This window comes from Bison bison, unplaced genomic scaffold, assembly GCF_000754665.1.
Source record: "Bison bison bison isolate TAMUID 2011002044 unplaced genomic scaffold, Bison_UMD1.0 scf7180017864280, whole genome shotgun sequence".
Taxonomy (NCBI): Eukaryota; Metazoa; Chordata; class Mammalia; order Artiodactyla; family Bovidae; genus Bison; species Bison bison.
Genome location: NW_011494852.1, coordinates 2,731,438 through 2,746,889, shown reverse-complemented (window position 1 = coordinate 2,746,889; position 15,452 = coordinate 2,731,438). Strand labels below are relative to the sequence as shown.

At 41.3% G+C, this 15,452-nt stretch overlaps 1 protein-coding gene across 1 annotated transcript in view; it reads right to left on the bottom strand.

Annotated features, from left to right (window-relative positions):
- Positions 1-11,792, bottom strand: part of KIAA0355 (KIAA0355 ortholog) — a 78,132-nt gene extending 66,340 nt beyond the window's left edge. The window contains exon 1 of the mRNA XM_010849283.1: positions 11,287-11,792. The gene's annotated coding sequence lies outside the window, so the exon portion shown is untranslated. The remainder of the gene's footprint in view (positions 1-11,286) is intronic.
- Between the last annotated feature and the right edge of the window lie 3,660 nt (positions 11,793-15,452).

Sequence of the window (15,452 nt, the reverse complement as noted above, 5' to 3'; positions counted from 1 at the left end):
ACATTTCTGCTCCGTATTTTCTTGAAAAGAATTTTCACTGGGAAAATATTCACCATTTATGAATCCACTATTCATGCTACATGGAAATAAATATGCATTGTGAAAGACCTCAGAAGTTAGCTGCAGCCAAGACTTGTAAGATTTGTGTTGTAGTCATAAGTTTTAATGCTGCCTAAGATTCTCAAACACATAGTAGGAAAGGACATTTTAGTATATGTCACATCTTTTCAACACTACAATAATCTGCAAAAACTCTCAATAAATTAAAATTGAACTCAGACCTAACTACATCTTTTAAAACATTCCTTTCTGTAATCAAAGTCAGCAGCAATTTGTAATTCAACCAATAACACAAAACAGGCTGAAACTAGACAAAAGCTAAGTATAAAAGGGTTTTCCTTATGGCAGAAACCAAAACAATATTGTACAGCAATAATCCTCCAATTAAAAATAAACAAATTTTTTTTAAAAGGGTTTTCTTATACCCATAACTGATAACATTAAAAAAAAGTGGTCATCCTGAGAAAACTTGAAGAGCTTTCCTTCAGAGAATGTAGTGGAAAACGGTGGCCTTGGGGCAGACTAACTGGGTGGGATCCTGGCTCTGCCACTAACCAGCTATGTGACCTTGGGCAAGTTCCTTAACTTCTCCGTGCCTCAGTTTCATCGTCTATAAAATAGGGATAATAACCATAACTACTGTTATTGAGTTAAATGAGTTTATACATAGAAAGCATGTAGAATAATGTCTGACACCTATTAACCACTAAATGTTTGATGATCCTATTATCATCATTCCAATAAGTGAAAATAAGTAGGCCTTATTATTCTGCTTGTCTGAGAAAAAGTTACTGACAAGAAAGGTCTTATAAAGTCACCCAATCCCTTAACTGAGTGCAAATCTCTGTATTCTAGGGTGGCTGGCGTCACGTTTCAATGATGTGAGAGTTATTATCTGTGAACACAGAGAACAATTTAAAATCCATTTCAGTCATTAAGCCATTAAGAGAAAAAGAGAGCGAAAAACAGTCCTACTGTCAGAAATGGGGCTTCCCAGGTGGCACTTGTGATAAAGAACCCTCCTGCCAGTGCAGGAGACGAAAGAGACTCAGGTTCGATCCCCGGGTTGGAAAGATCCCCTGGAGGAGGGCATGGCATTCCACTCCAGTATTCTTGCCTGGAGAATCTCATGGACAGAGAAACCTGGCAGGCTACAGTCCATAGGGTCACACAGGGTCGGACACCACTGAAGTGACTTAGCACGCATTGTCACAAACAGTATGGCACAAAGTAGCTTCATTTCAAGATGGCAGGCTAAATAAAACAGGCACATGTACTTACCTGCCCACATTGCTCAAATCCCAAAGACATAACAGTAAAGATATTCACAAGGGAATCAACATAACAGTGATAAGAACAGCTCAGGGATACAGTCTATTTAAGTGCTGATCACTTTCTAGAAGACACAGAGGAAGGCAGAGGAAATTGTACGACAAGATAAACCAGAGCAGAGCTAGACATTTCACAGAACACGTAAAGCCAAAGGCAGGTGGAGAAGCAGAGCCCTCCTCCAGGAAGATGTGGATAAATGTCCAGCTTTGAATCAGCAGGAACAGTCAGGAGTGGGAAATAGCTTCATCTACCTGGTCTCCTCCTTATTTCTCACTCCTGGCCACTGAATCAGCCAACTCCTATTAGTGGTACAGAGAAGGGTTATTTCAAATTAAAACAGGATCTTGACTGTATCTCTCTGGTCAACAAAGGAGAAGAGAGACAAATATAAAATCAACGAAATAAAAGTCTTTTAATCCTTCTACTAAATTTGAATCATGATTTATCTTTTTCTTTCTAAAAAGTACACATTTACTTTACTGAAAAGACCTAAATTCATATCCCAGTTGCAATTATCTCCCTTAATACCATTTCCTCCCACGACTAGAATGAGAACTCCTTATAGAAACGGCTGATTCTTGGGACTTCCTGGTGGTACAGTGGATGCCAATGCAGGGGACACAGGTTGGATCCCTGGTCCGGGAAGATTTCACATGCCATGGGGCACCCAGGCCCGTGGGCCGCAACTACTGAAGCCCATGTGCCTAGAGCCTGTGCACCACAAGAGAAGCCATTGCATGAGAAGCCCGTGCACTCCGATGAAGAGCAGCCCCCACTGGCCCGCAACTAGAGAAAAGCCCATGCGCAGCAATGAAGACCTAATGCAACCAGAGATAAGTAATAAATGATTTTTTTTTAAAAGAAAGGAATCGCTGATTCTAGATCTAGGGTCAAAAACTAAAAGATAAGCCCAGGAATTCTTATCTGGCCAGAAATTAGGGAACCCATTTAATACTACCAGCCCATGTCCTAGGATTCAGAGTCAACCTGAAAATTAAGCCCTATTAATGGCCAAAAGTGGTAGAATCTAAGAATTGAAAGAAAAACTCTTTTGGAGTAAAATTCCCTAAATATATAAAAACCAATGAGTTTGGACTTGGCAATGATTTCTTGCATATGACATCAAAAGCACAGGCAACAAAAGAAAAACTAGACTAATTTTACTTCATCAAAATTAAAACTTCTATACATCAAAGGACACAACTGGCAGAGATAACTTTGGGTAAAAAGATAATCCAAAGAACACGAGAAAATATTTGTAAACCATATATCTGAAAAGGAAGTAAAACCCAGAATATAAAAAGAACTCATACAACTCAAAAACATACACGCAAACAAAACAATTGTCAAATGGGCAAAGGACGTGAATAGACATTTGTCCAAGAAATAAACAAATGATCAATAAACACATGAACGAATACTCAACATCACCAATCATTAGGGAAATGCAAAGCAAAACCAAAATGAATACCAGTTCATATGCATTAGAAAGACTACTATAAAAAGAAAAAATAACACAGAAAACAACATGTTGGCAAGGATATAGAAGCTGAAGCCCTATTCATTGCTGGTAGAAATGTAAAATGGTATAGTCACTTTGGAAAACAGGATGGCAGTTCCTCAAAAAATTAAACGTACATTAATAACTAATTACCATATGATCCAACAATTCTACTCCTGGGTATATACAGAAAAAAACTGAAAGCAGGGACTCAAACAGATATTTGTATACCAATGTTCATAGCAGAATTATGCATAATAGCAAAAAGGCTGAAACAAGCCAAATGTCCATCAATGGATGAATGGATAAACAAAATGTGGTATAATCATATAATGGAATATTATTCAACTCAAGAAGGAAGCAAATTCTGATACACACTTCAATACAGACCAAACTATTAATCCATGTGGCAACCTCTCTACTTGTCAGACTATAGATCTACAGAAACTTGGCAGTGGTTGCAACACCTGTAGTCTTAAGACAAAGTGATGTGCGGAAGGTAGAGACCATGGTAGAGGCTTTACTTTGGAAGTAAAGTCACAGCTAAATAACAGGATCATCAAGCACCCTGTTTCTCAAGCTCATGCCTGAGATGGGTAAAGGGTGCTAGTTATTTCTCTGGGGAGCCCGTCCTTCATCTTTTTCTGTTTATAGCATCTTTTACCACACACATACACACGCATGCTTTTCCCTCATTTCTCTACATGTTCATCTGTTCTTTTACAGTATCAGGTTTTACAACTTCATCTACCTTGTCCAAACTGATGATCAAAAATAGATGAACCCTTTGAAGAAGATATACAAATTACCAACAAGCAATGGAAAGATGGTTAACATCATTAGCTATTCAGGGAAATGCAAATCAAAGTCATGAGATAGCACTTTACAACTAGGATGACTATGATAAAAATACAATCAAAACAAGTGTTGGCAAGGATGTGAAGACACTAGAATCTGTGGGAATATAAAATGGTGCAGACACTTTGGAAAACAGTCTGGCAGTACTTCAAAAGGTTAAACATAGAATTACCATAAGACCAAATAATTCCACAACTATGTATATACCCAAGAAAAATGAAAGACATATGTCTACACAAAAACCTGTACATGAAGGTCCAGAGCAGTATTATTCATAATAGTGCAAAAGCAGAAACAACCCAAATGTGTAACGACTTAGTGGCATATAGCCATACAAAGGAATAATATTCTTCAGGCAAGAAAGGAGCGAAGCATGAGAATTCCCTGGTGGTCCAGCAGTTAGGGTTTTGGTGCTTTCACTGCTGGGGCCTGGTTTTCAACCCCTGGTTGGGGAACTAAGATCCCACCAGCCATGCCAAGCAGCCGAAAAAAAAAAAAAAAACCAGAAATGAAGTACTGATACATAAAACAGCATGGATGAGTCTTAAAAACATTACACTAAGTGAAAGAAGTCAGAAACAAAGTTCACAAATTGCATGATCCCATTAATATGCAGTGTCCAGAACAGGCAAATCCATTGAAACACAAAGTTTGATTAATGGTTGCCTAGGGCTAGGGTGACTGGGAAAAACAAAGAATGACTGCTAATGAGCACAGGGTTTCTTTTTTTTTTCCAGCCTTTTTGGAGTGATGAAAACATTCTGAAATTGTGGTGGTAGTTGTAATAACTATGAATATACTAAAAATCATTGAATGATACACTTTAAGTGAGTGAACTGATGGTGTGTAACTTACACTTTAATAAAGCTGTTATTTAAAATAAAGATGATGACTCCAAAAACAACTCCTTCAGAGAAAACAGACAGAAAAATCTCTCTCCTCTCCAGTCCACAACAATGTAAATCTAAATACCCACTCTTGATAATGTGGGGACACTCACAGGAAATTAGGGAGGTAAGTGAAGTTATTGTCCATGAAGTTCAAAGTCCAACCATTTCCATGGTGATTTTTTTTTTTTGGTCAGTCAGAATGACACAAGCCATATTTAGAAATGCATTCCAGAAAAATGCTTTGAAGAATTTTATTCCCAACATTCACAAATTTAAAGTATCTATTCAGACAAGAGAAAATGTCCAGAAGACCCAGTTCTTAGGTCTCTCTCGCTCTCTCCTTAGGACTCTTCTTTTTTTGGCTCACCTTCTGCTGTCACATTAAAATGAGTGATAGACAAAGATGCTAGTTCTCTGTGCTCTCCTCCTGCCCCTCTGGCCATTCTCAGTCACCTCTCTGAGTCACTGACAGAGCTGAAATGCTGTGGTTCCATAGAGCTCTGTTATGCCCTGTCTGTTTCTAAGATCAACAAATTCTCACTGGGAGGATCCCCAAATCCATCTCTCGAGCCCCAGTTTTTCTCTTGTGCTCCATATTCCAAATATTCAACGGCCTAGTGCACAGGTCTTTGAATCAAATGTCCAGAACCAACTCTCCCCAGTCTTTCCATATTCCTTCCCTGTCTTGGTGAATGGCATCACTATTAACTTACATGAACAAGCCAGAAACCTGGACTTACATTCAATTAATCATTTAGTCAAGTTCGTTCTGTTCTCTTAACATTTTACAAGTCTTTTCTATTTTCACTGCCAATCCAAAGTTCTAACTATCTTTATCTCCTGCCTGAATTATAGAGGAGCCTCGTGAGTGATCTTCCAAATGCCTGGACTGCTCCTCTCTGGTTGCTGTGTGATTAATCACGCCACTCTCCTGCTTAAAACTGATTACGGCTCTCCATTACCTTCCCATCTTTCTCCCACCTCCCCCACCCCATTTCTGCCTAGTTCGCGCCTGTGCCATTTTTCCTCTCACCATCTACCCACTGAGCTCCTTCTGCATGGAAAGCTCTCCCGGCTTACTTTTACTCCTCCTGAATGTCTGACACGTCATTTTGGGAAGAGACCTTGACAAAGCCTGAGGTAGGAGCAAATGCATGTGCAACCATAACATCCTGTTTTCAGCCCTGTCTTAGCATCATCTTTGCTGCAGAGTGATGTAATGCATCACAACTGCCAGCTTCCCCTGTGCTTCTCTGCCACCTCCAACAAAGATCACTGAGGGCGTTCAAGACATTCCAGGGTGCTAAGCACCTTACAAACATTCAACAGCTATTTGCTGAATAATTAGTTCATCCTCAGTATTTATTTAATGGCTATTTCTATACAGCATTCATATGTTCAGCCTTGCTAGCCACAAAGGCAGTAAGCTAAGTGCTAGATAAGAGAGCCCAATTGAAAAAGAAAAAAAAAAGCTGACAAAATGGCATGTTTACCCAAGTTCTCCTCAATAAAACTGATCATTAAGTGACTACAATGTGTCAAGCATTACACCCAGAGCTTTGGATACATAATTTCATTTAGATTCACTAGAACTGTAAAAGAAAAACAACTGACCTTAACTGAATGGACACTAAGTAGCAGGCGCTGTGCTACACACTTCACACTTGTTAGCTAATTACCCTGTGAGGTAACACAAGAAGCTGAGTGAGTTCTTTGGGGTCCTGCTACACTGGTGAGGTAAATAGTCCCCAAAGAGCTGGTTTGTGCCTGGGGGGCCTGCCACTAGCAGCAGGGTTCTCCATCACTACATTACTCTACCTCTGTCAATTATCTAGACTGAGACATTGTTTATTATCCTTAGGAGATGGTTTCATGCTATAGGATTCTTGACAGGAACTGGCAGGAAGTTGAGCCGAGAGATGAAAAAAGAGAAAAGTTGTTTCTCTTTAGGAGATCATATCCATTGCTGATGATCCAAATTCAAGGCTCTGGGGACTAGACTCACAAGAGATCCTAGTCATCCTTCCATCCCTTGGTCTCCCTCCTGTATATTTACTGCCTTGATATCAACCCTACATGTGTTAGCCTAGGTGGTCCCTATCCTGTTCCCTTTCCTTACAGTCTCTTACAGCATTCATCCTGCCAATTGTGCTCACCACAGTTCACAGTTCAATCCTGGTCACCTGGTCTGCACAAGCACTGCATAAATGTTGGCTACTGTTTCTGTTACATCCTAAATGCCTCTTGCTCTCTCCCTTACACTGTTCAGCTTCCAAAGAACTAGTCTTCAGGAGCAAGCATTTAAGGCCAAGAACGAGTATCTTCTATGAGGACTAGAAGCCAAGCCTCCAGATGCTCAGGCCCCAAGACCTTTTATTGAAAGCACAATAGATAGACAATAGCAAAATCTAAGTAGCAAGCTAAAAATGCATGAGAATATCAGATACTGGAATAAAACTAATAGCTCCAATCCCAAGGGACCAAACATTCTATTTTATCCCATTTCACAAAATTTAGTAAGTCAGCACTCAATCTTTAACATAGTGGCTCTCAACAAGTGAAGACAAGGCTATACATACAAACATACAACACACTCTCACTCACTCACACACACAGACATCCACCCAGGGGACATTCTGCAATGTCTGGAAACATTTTTTGGTTGTTACAACTGAGAAAGTGCTAGTGGGTAAGGCCAGGAATGCTGCTAAACATCCTGCAATGCCCAGGACAGCCCCCTGTCCACCTAAAGACAAAGAATAATCCACCCAAAAGGTCAACAGTACTGCTACTGAGCAACTCTGCTAAACAAAGTCCTTCCATGTTCACGTACCTAATGTATAAGTTATTTCTTTCTGGGAAGATGATACAAACTTCCCCCAGAAGTTAAGCCACAGTAGATACATTTAAGGTATCACTGGAAGAGAGGCAGGTAAATGCTAAATACCTGGTTGAGAAATCAAATGCTGGGACTTGGGAGGAAGGAGAGCACTGTAGAGGCTGAGGCCTTGTCAAAGATCCCAGAGCATATGGGACTCCTCACTTCACTGCAAGCCTGCCAATCGAGGCCCCCTGCCCCCAATCCAGAATCACCCCCTCCAGCCTCACTTGCAACAGGTCCCTTCCACTCACCCTTGGCTCCTGCCACACTGTCTACCCACAACAGCTGCTTCTCCACAGGGCTACTATGTCCCAGTGTTACTACTGGAAAAAACCCTCAACCACTTCCCAAAAGCTCTGCCCTCCAGTTGAGGAGTACCCAGTTTTCCCCAACCCCAGGCTGAGGAGGACATGTCGTCATCTCAACCCAATCACCCAATCATAAGAGTGTGTTTCTATGATTCCTGCGGACAAAGGTGGAACATGCTTTAAGGGACTTCTCTGGTGATCTAGTGGTCAAGACTCTGCACTTCCACTGCAGGGGATGCAGGTTAGATCCCTGGTCTGGGAACTAAGATTCCGCATGCCTCAAGATTCGGCCAAAAAACAAGCTTAAAAAAATAAAGAAAATGCTTTTTTTTTTTTTTAAAGCCCTAAAGCCTTGGACTTCCCTGATGGTCCAGGGGTTAAGACTCCGTGCTTCCACTGCAGGGAACACAGTTTCAACTCCTGGTCAGGGAAGTTCCACATGCCATGTGGTATGGTCAAAGAATAAGCATAAATAAATATAAATAAATTAACTAATTTTTTTTTTTTAAAGCCCTAAAGCCTTGCTCTCTGCCACCTAAAATCAGGACTTAGCAGCTGCCAGCCAGGAGACGCCTCACTTCCTGTAGTTGCTCAGTAAAAATAGGAAGTGGGGGAGGAAATTCACAAAGCAGAAACAAAAGTAATCACTGCCTAGCTTCCTGAACACAAATCACTGAGCAGGGAGGGTATCATTAAAACATGGAAACGGAAAGGGAGACATGGAGAGCCAACACCAGGGGAAAGGAAGTGACACTTAGGGGTCCACCAAGTCCAGACTACTTCTGTGCCCGGGAGACTGCTCCCAAAGAAAATTACATGCAAAACTGGGCTCTAGTTTATACAGAAAGTTTCCAAGGAATATAACCCATGTTAGTTTAAAGAATTGTGCGACAACTCCTGAAACATTACAGTTATATCAGAGTTTTAAAAAAAAAGTCAATGAAAAAATTTTTAAGGATGCCAAGATTAAACTATATTTTTCCTGGTCAAGAAGTGGCTACTAAAACTGCTATTAAGACAGGGACTTCCTTGGTGGCCCAGTGGTTAAGGCTCTGTGCTTCTACTGCAGGGAGCACTGGTTCTAGATCCTTGGTTGGGGCACTAAGATACTGCATGCCCAGTGGTGAAACCAAAACAAAATAAAACAAAAAGTTACTAAATAACTGACTGGTTGACAAAATCTAAAGCCCATGCTTTCCTGTATGAAAACTCAAGTAAACAGGAAAAAAAAACCTACTAAATATACAGCTTTGTACAGCCAAAACAAAACAAAAAGTTACGAAATAACTGACTTGTTGACAAAATCTGCAGTCCAAGCTTTCCTATACTGAGGTATGAAAACGCTAGTAGACAGGAAAAAACCCTACTAAATATGCAGCTTGGAGCAGCCAAAACAAAAAAATATTAAAATCATATTGAGGTATGAAAACTCAAGCAGACAGAAAAAACTTTATTAAATAAAAATTCTATTCATAGAATTCTAAAAATTTCTAATCATAGCTAGAATCTGTCGTAGTTAAAGATACTTCTACACCTGTGTCCTCTAGCACGGCTCAACCCTGTAAGTTGTGCCTGAATACTCTAGGCACCTAGGATGCACAGGTTAACAGTGCTGGTGTCAAGGGGATTCTGGTCTAATGGCGTAACACTGCTTCCACGGGCTGACACCTGACTGCCCCTTGTGCTGACACCTGCTCTAAAACAATTTATCATCACAAAATACGACATTCCTCCATAATAACAAAGCAAGTTAGCATTAGCAGATTGTCAAAAAGCTTTTATACTCAGTAATCTACAAATAACTGATAATTTCAGTTACAGCAGAAAAAACAAATTTTCTAACCACAAAGGCAACAGAGTTGAAATTTAGCTTCAGAATAACACAGGTTAAAAACAAAACAGGCCAGGACCCTGGCGGTCCAGCAGTGAGGACTCTGCTGCCACTGCCCTTGGTGCGGGTCCCTGTGAGCCGCGAGGTAGGACCAAAGAAACAAACAAATATTAGAACTTTTGAATTGTATTAGAGAAATGCTCTGAGTCAAAAAAAAAAAAAAAAAAATCTCTGTTGAACAGAAATCTCCAAAAGAAAAGGAAATGGGGCGGGGGGTGGTGCGCAAGGGGAAGTCAGAGTCTTGCTAAGAGGCTTATCTGTAAAAAACTACCCCACATTTCCAAAAGGTGAACAAAGTTGGCTCCTAAACATCTGAAAAAGTTTATTCAGGGAAACAAAGTTTTTAATCTACAAACTGAAATGGTCTTGAACCAATTAAAATGCACCCAAGCACTATGAAGACATTCATTACAACAAACTACCCTGCTGATGGAAATTCGAGCATAAATCAAGGAGAGACGATAACTTTAAAGTAAATCATTAAATTAAAAGTTACAAAATACTGATGTAATTTTTCAAATCCGATTTGTTAAAAAATATATATTTTTAACCTAGACCTATTAAAAACCTTCAGTTTTTGTTTCAGTGTGTTAGAACACGAAAAGGCTTTGATCTACTCAGCTCTGGTTAAGTCTAGTCCAAAGTTTCCAAATTTATGTATCCATTAGAAAGTCATTTAAGAAAACTTAAAGTTCTATAGCGCTACTCATTCTTAACAACTTGCACTGTGGAACCTACCCAAAATTAACCTCCAATGGGGAAAAACAAGTATTTATCAAGAAGCTTACGTACAAATGTGTAAATCAAACTGTAATATGGAAACTATTTCTCTTACTACAGAGTGGAACTATATAAATTTTAGATAAATACACTTCAGATTCAGGATAATTTCTGAAAATTTAAGGTATCCATGAAAAATTTTATCGATGGATATAATAGAAGTTCCACCCTTTGGACTGGGAACAAAGCCTCCAGTTTTTACACCCAGCAAGCCTTCCCGTCTCTCAAAAAATCCCAGTAAATCAGAGTTATAGCTCAGGATCTCATTCTTCTCCACAAACATTCCAGCAAGTCAAATATTTAGCAGTGAGGACATTCAAGGAGCCTCCTCCTCATCTCACCCCCACTTCTTTCCCAAGCAGGCAAGACAGCCCTAGGAAAAGGACTGCTGTGGCTCATATTCTTAATTTGCGGGGTAAGATGCTCCAACTTGAGAGATTTCATGGAAACAGTTATGGCTTTGGGAGACAGATTGACCTAGATATGAAATCCTGCTCTTAGTAACTATCAGCTGAATAAATGATATTTACTAACCCAAGATCTTATGCGAATTACTGAACTCCTGTGCCTCAGTTTCTTCAGGACTTCAGTGAGGATTAAGTCCATAAAGGACAGCACTCAATAAATGGAAGCTACTGCTTTGAAACAGGCCACAGACCAGTCAGAGGGCAGCATTTTATCTTTTTTTAAAAATTCTTCTTTCTGGCCTGCTATCATTAAAAATACAAACTCCCCTTCACCCCCACCCCCACATAGTTATAATAACTTTCAAAAATATTTTTTACCTTCTTGCAGCTCTGGCCTCAACTCCCAAAGTCCTGGCAAGAAACTGAAAGCGGTGCTGCCCTGTGTTCTCCAGAGGGGAAGGAAACCAGGCCCTCCCACTTCCCTGCTGACCACTCCCTCCTCTTTCAGCCCCAAACTAGAGAAAGAACAGGGGCAGTGCTAAGGAACGAATCACCTTGCATTATAAAGTACATCACAAAGCAACTTAAGCACAGGTGCCTTCTCTCCTACCTTGAGATGGGGAACAAGATAGGTCCTTGAGGACTTCCCTGGTGGCGCAGTGGACAGAAGTCCGCCTGTCAGTGTTGGGACAAAGGTTCAATTCCTAGTCCGGGAAGATTGCACATGCTGTGGAACAATGAAGCCTGAGCACCAATTACTGAACCTGTGCTCTAGGGCCCACAAGCCACAACTACTAGAGCCCCTGAGCCTCGAGCCCATGCTCCGTAACAAGAGAAGGCACCACAACGAGAAGCCCTCATCACACCTCAACAGAGAGTAGCCCCAGTTCGCCTCAGCTGGAGAAGGCTGCACACAGCAACAAAGACCCAGTGCAGCCAAAAATACAGACAAATGAAAAAAAAGACGACAGATCCTTGTCCCTGGTCAGAGAAGCCACTTTCCCCTCTCCCTGCCTAGGTTACCAGACTGCAGCTCTCAAGGCTGGGAGCCAAGCCAACTTCCTCTACCTGTTCTCAGGCACACACATCCCCCTCTGGGATCTGGGAGTTGGGCAGTGGAAGACTCAGGTATTTCTAGGTTCGCCAGTCATAATGACCATCTCACTGGCACCTAATCCCCAAACCATTTTCAATTAAGAAAATCTGAATTTTTTTCAGTAATACCTACCTAGCTTTAATTGCACACTCAAAATCAATCTTTCACATTATGATTCTTTGCAACTACCAATTTGAAAAAGCATGTATCTGATGGTGGCCCAGACACAAGGAACACAGTCAAAATAGTTTAAAAAAAAAAAATCAACATCATCTAGGAATGAATCCTAGAAACAGACTCAGGAAATGTAGAGGCCTGTATCCAGGATGCCCACTGGCAGCACTGACTACAAGCACCAACCTGGAACAAACCCACATGTACTGCATTAAGGGGTTCATTAAAAAAAATTACACAAGAACACCCCACAATCATGTGAAAGATCAAGGCAGAGCTACCACATTTCATCAAGCTTAAACTGTCATTATCATAAATCATATCATTATTTTATATATATTAAGAACAGTGACTGGCCATGGCATTAATATACCCCAATTTCAGGCTCCCTCAAAGCTCTTTCCTGCCTCATTTCTCTGCCTCAGTCCACCTCAGACACATATCACCCCCAGAACAAGCCACTTTGTGTCCTTGTCTCTCCTTTCACTTTTTCTAGAAGTTACCAATATTTAAGATCCACTGTTTCGATGAAACCATCTCCAGCCCCTTTAGTTCCCACGGAGCCTTTGCAGATGAATTGTGGACACACAGAGACAGACTGGACAGATCTTCACAGTCACTTTGGTGCACAACACAGGGCCACACCACGACCACCACCACCAGAAACCCACACCTGTCAGGAACTGTTCTAAGGACTTCACAAATAACAACTCCTTTAAGCCTCACTATAACACCAGGAGGTAGGCACTATTACTTTCCCCCTTTTCAGACAGGGTAAATTGAGGTAAAGAGAGGCTTAGGGGTTAGTGACTAATTAAGTAGTAGAGGCAGGATGCAAACTCAAGCAGTCTGGATACAGTCCTTGCCCTTAACCTCTACGCTACATTCCCTCTCTAAATGACTGCTGCGTACAACGGACATTTAGCTTTTTTTTTTTTTTTTTTTTCCGGACATTTAGCTTTTAATTCCTTTTTCTTTTCTTTTGGCTGTGCCATGCAGCCTGTAGGATCTTAGTTCTTGGACCAAGGATAGAACCTGTGCCCTCTACGTTGGAAGCGTGTGTGCATGCTCAGTCACTCAGCTGTGTCCAATTCTTTGCAGCCCCATGGACTGCAGCCTGCCAGGCTCCTCTGTCCATGGAATTTTTCAGGCAAGAATACTGGGAATAGGTTGCCATTTCCTACTCCAGGGACTCTTCTCGACCTAGGCATCAAACCCGCATCTCTTGTGTCTCCTGCACTGGCAGTCGGGTTCTCTACCACTAAGCCACCTGGGAAGCCTTACAGTGGAAATACAAAATCTTAACCAATGGACTGCCAGGGAAGTCCCCCCATTAACTTTTAATTGATAATACAAGTACATCATTGAAAAAATCATATTGTACAAAAGAGTATGCAAGAAAAAGCGAGGTCAGTCTACCAACCTCAATTTCTGGAGCCTCATTCCAATGGCAATCACTGTTCCTTTTCTATCATTCGAGAACTGTCTTCCTGCTCTTAGAAATCTGTTTCATGAGTACCCTCTCTCTTTTTTTTACAGAAATGGGCACATATACACATTGTCTTGCATCTTGCCTTTTTCACTGAGATGATATTTCTCTATGCTTGATGCATTCTGCACCTATGCTGTTTTGATTCAATACTAAGACACACATATTTTCACACTTTAACCCAAGATGTTTTTATGAAGTCAGAAAATCTTGTGACCTTGGACTTTATTAGGAAACAGGAGCCACAAAAGGCTTTTAAGTGCATAGCAGATATCAAGGGTTAGCCTTATAGCAACATGCAGGCTGAATTGAGGGGCAGAGATCCTGTAGGTGATATCTGACATGTCATTTCTCTTTAACAGTAAATACCTACATCACAGGATTATTATGAGGAGCAAACAAGGTAATATATGCAAAGCACTTCACAAGACATCTGGCTGGCACAGTGAGGCTAAGGGATAGACACAACGCCGGATGCAAAAGCTAGAGACTGTTATGAACTATATCTTCAAAAAGCTGGCCCCACTTGCCAGTCTCATTTCCCTCTACTCCCCTATTCAGGTCTATCCACCCTTCACCCTAAATCTCCTTCAAATCACATACCTCAAGGTTGCTCAGCTCTACACCTCTGTAGCTGTCATGATCCTGCCTAAAAGCCCGCTCCCCTTCTGGTGGAGATGAACTCACTACTTCCCACAGTATTCAGCTCAAGACCAGCCTTCCCCTGGAAGTCTTCCTTGACAACTGTGGCTGAATTCTTTGAATAAGCAGTTTGGGAAGAGCACATCTGTCATGACTTCCCACCTTCTGGCTCTCAGCTTTGTCAGTGCACTAAGGAACAAGTAGGTTCAGGGGGACTGATTCAGGCTATCTAAGCTCAAAGATGACTGATGTATTAACCACAGAAGTGAAAGTCAAAGTTGCTCAGTCACATCCAATTCTTTGTGACTCCACAGACTATACAGTCCATGGAATTCTCCAGGCCAGAATGCTGGAGTGGGTAGCCTTTCCCTTCTCCAGGGATCTTTCCAATCCAGGGATCGAACCCAGGTCTTCCACACTGCAGGCAGATTCTTTACCAGCTGAGTCACAAGGGAAGTCCAAGAATACTGGAGTGGGTAGCCTATCCCATCTGCACCAGATCTTCCCAACCAGGAATCGAACCAGGGTCTCCTGCATTGCAGGCAGATTCTTTACCAAATGAGCTATCAGGGAAGCCCTGAAGGCCAGTTACAAACTCTATAAATACTGACAAGAGCTAATACTGAGCACTTACTGGGGGCCAAAGAGGAAGGTGTTATTATTACCCCATTTCTCGGATGGGGAAACAAACCAGAATCTGACCAAACAGTCAGGATGAAGAACACTCTCAACAGGCAATCTCCATGTAAAGTCATGTTCTAATCAAAGGGTTTTTGGATCATGGCAGCAAAGGAAAGATTCTTCCCACTAGAGTCCACTAGAGGTATCAACAGAGATGCATCCATCTGTTTGGAAGTGCAAAGGCCCAGTGGAGGACTGCACACAGCTCCTGCAACCAGGGTCCCCCGACGGTACTACAAACACGTAAGTCGATTCTTCTCTTGGACCCACCAACCCAATTTCCAAAGGTATCTTCCGAAACTTCTCCTTCCAGAGTCCCAGTCTTTCTTCTGAGGATACAACATTAAGTTTAAGCATTTGGCCACAAACACATTCCAATCATGCCTTCTAAGGGTTATAGCTGGGTCATTCTCGTTGAACTTGAAAGTTTTCCCTGAAATTCTCAAACCTACATTTACAAAC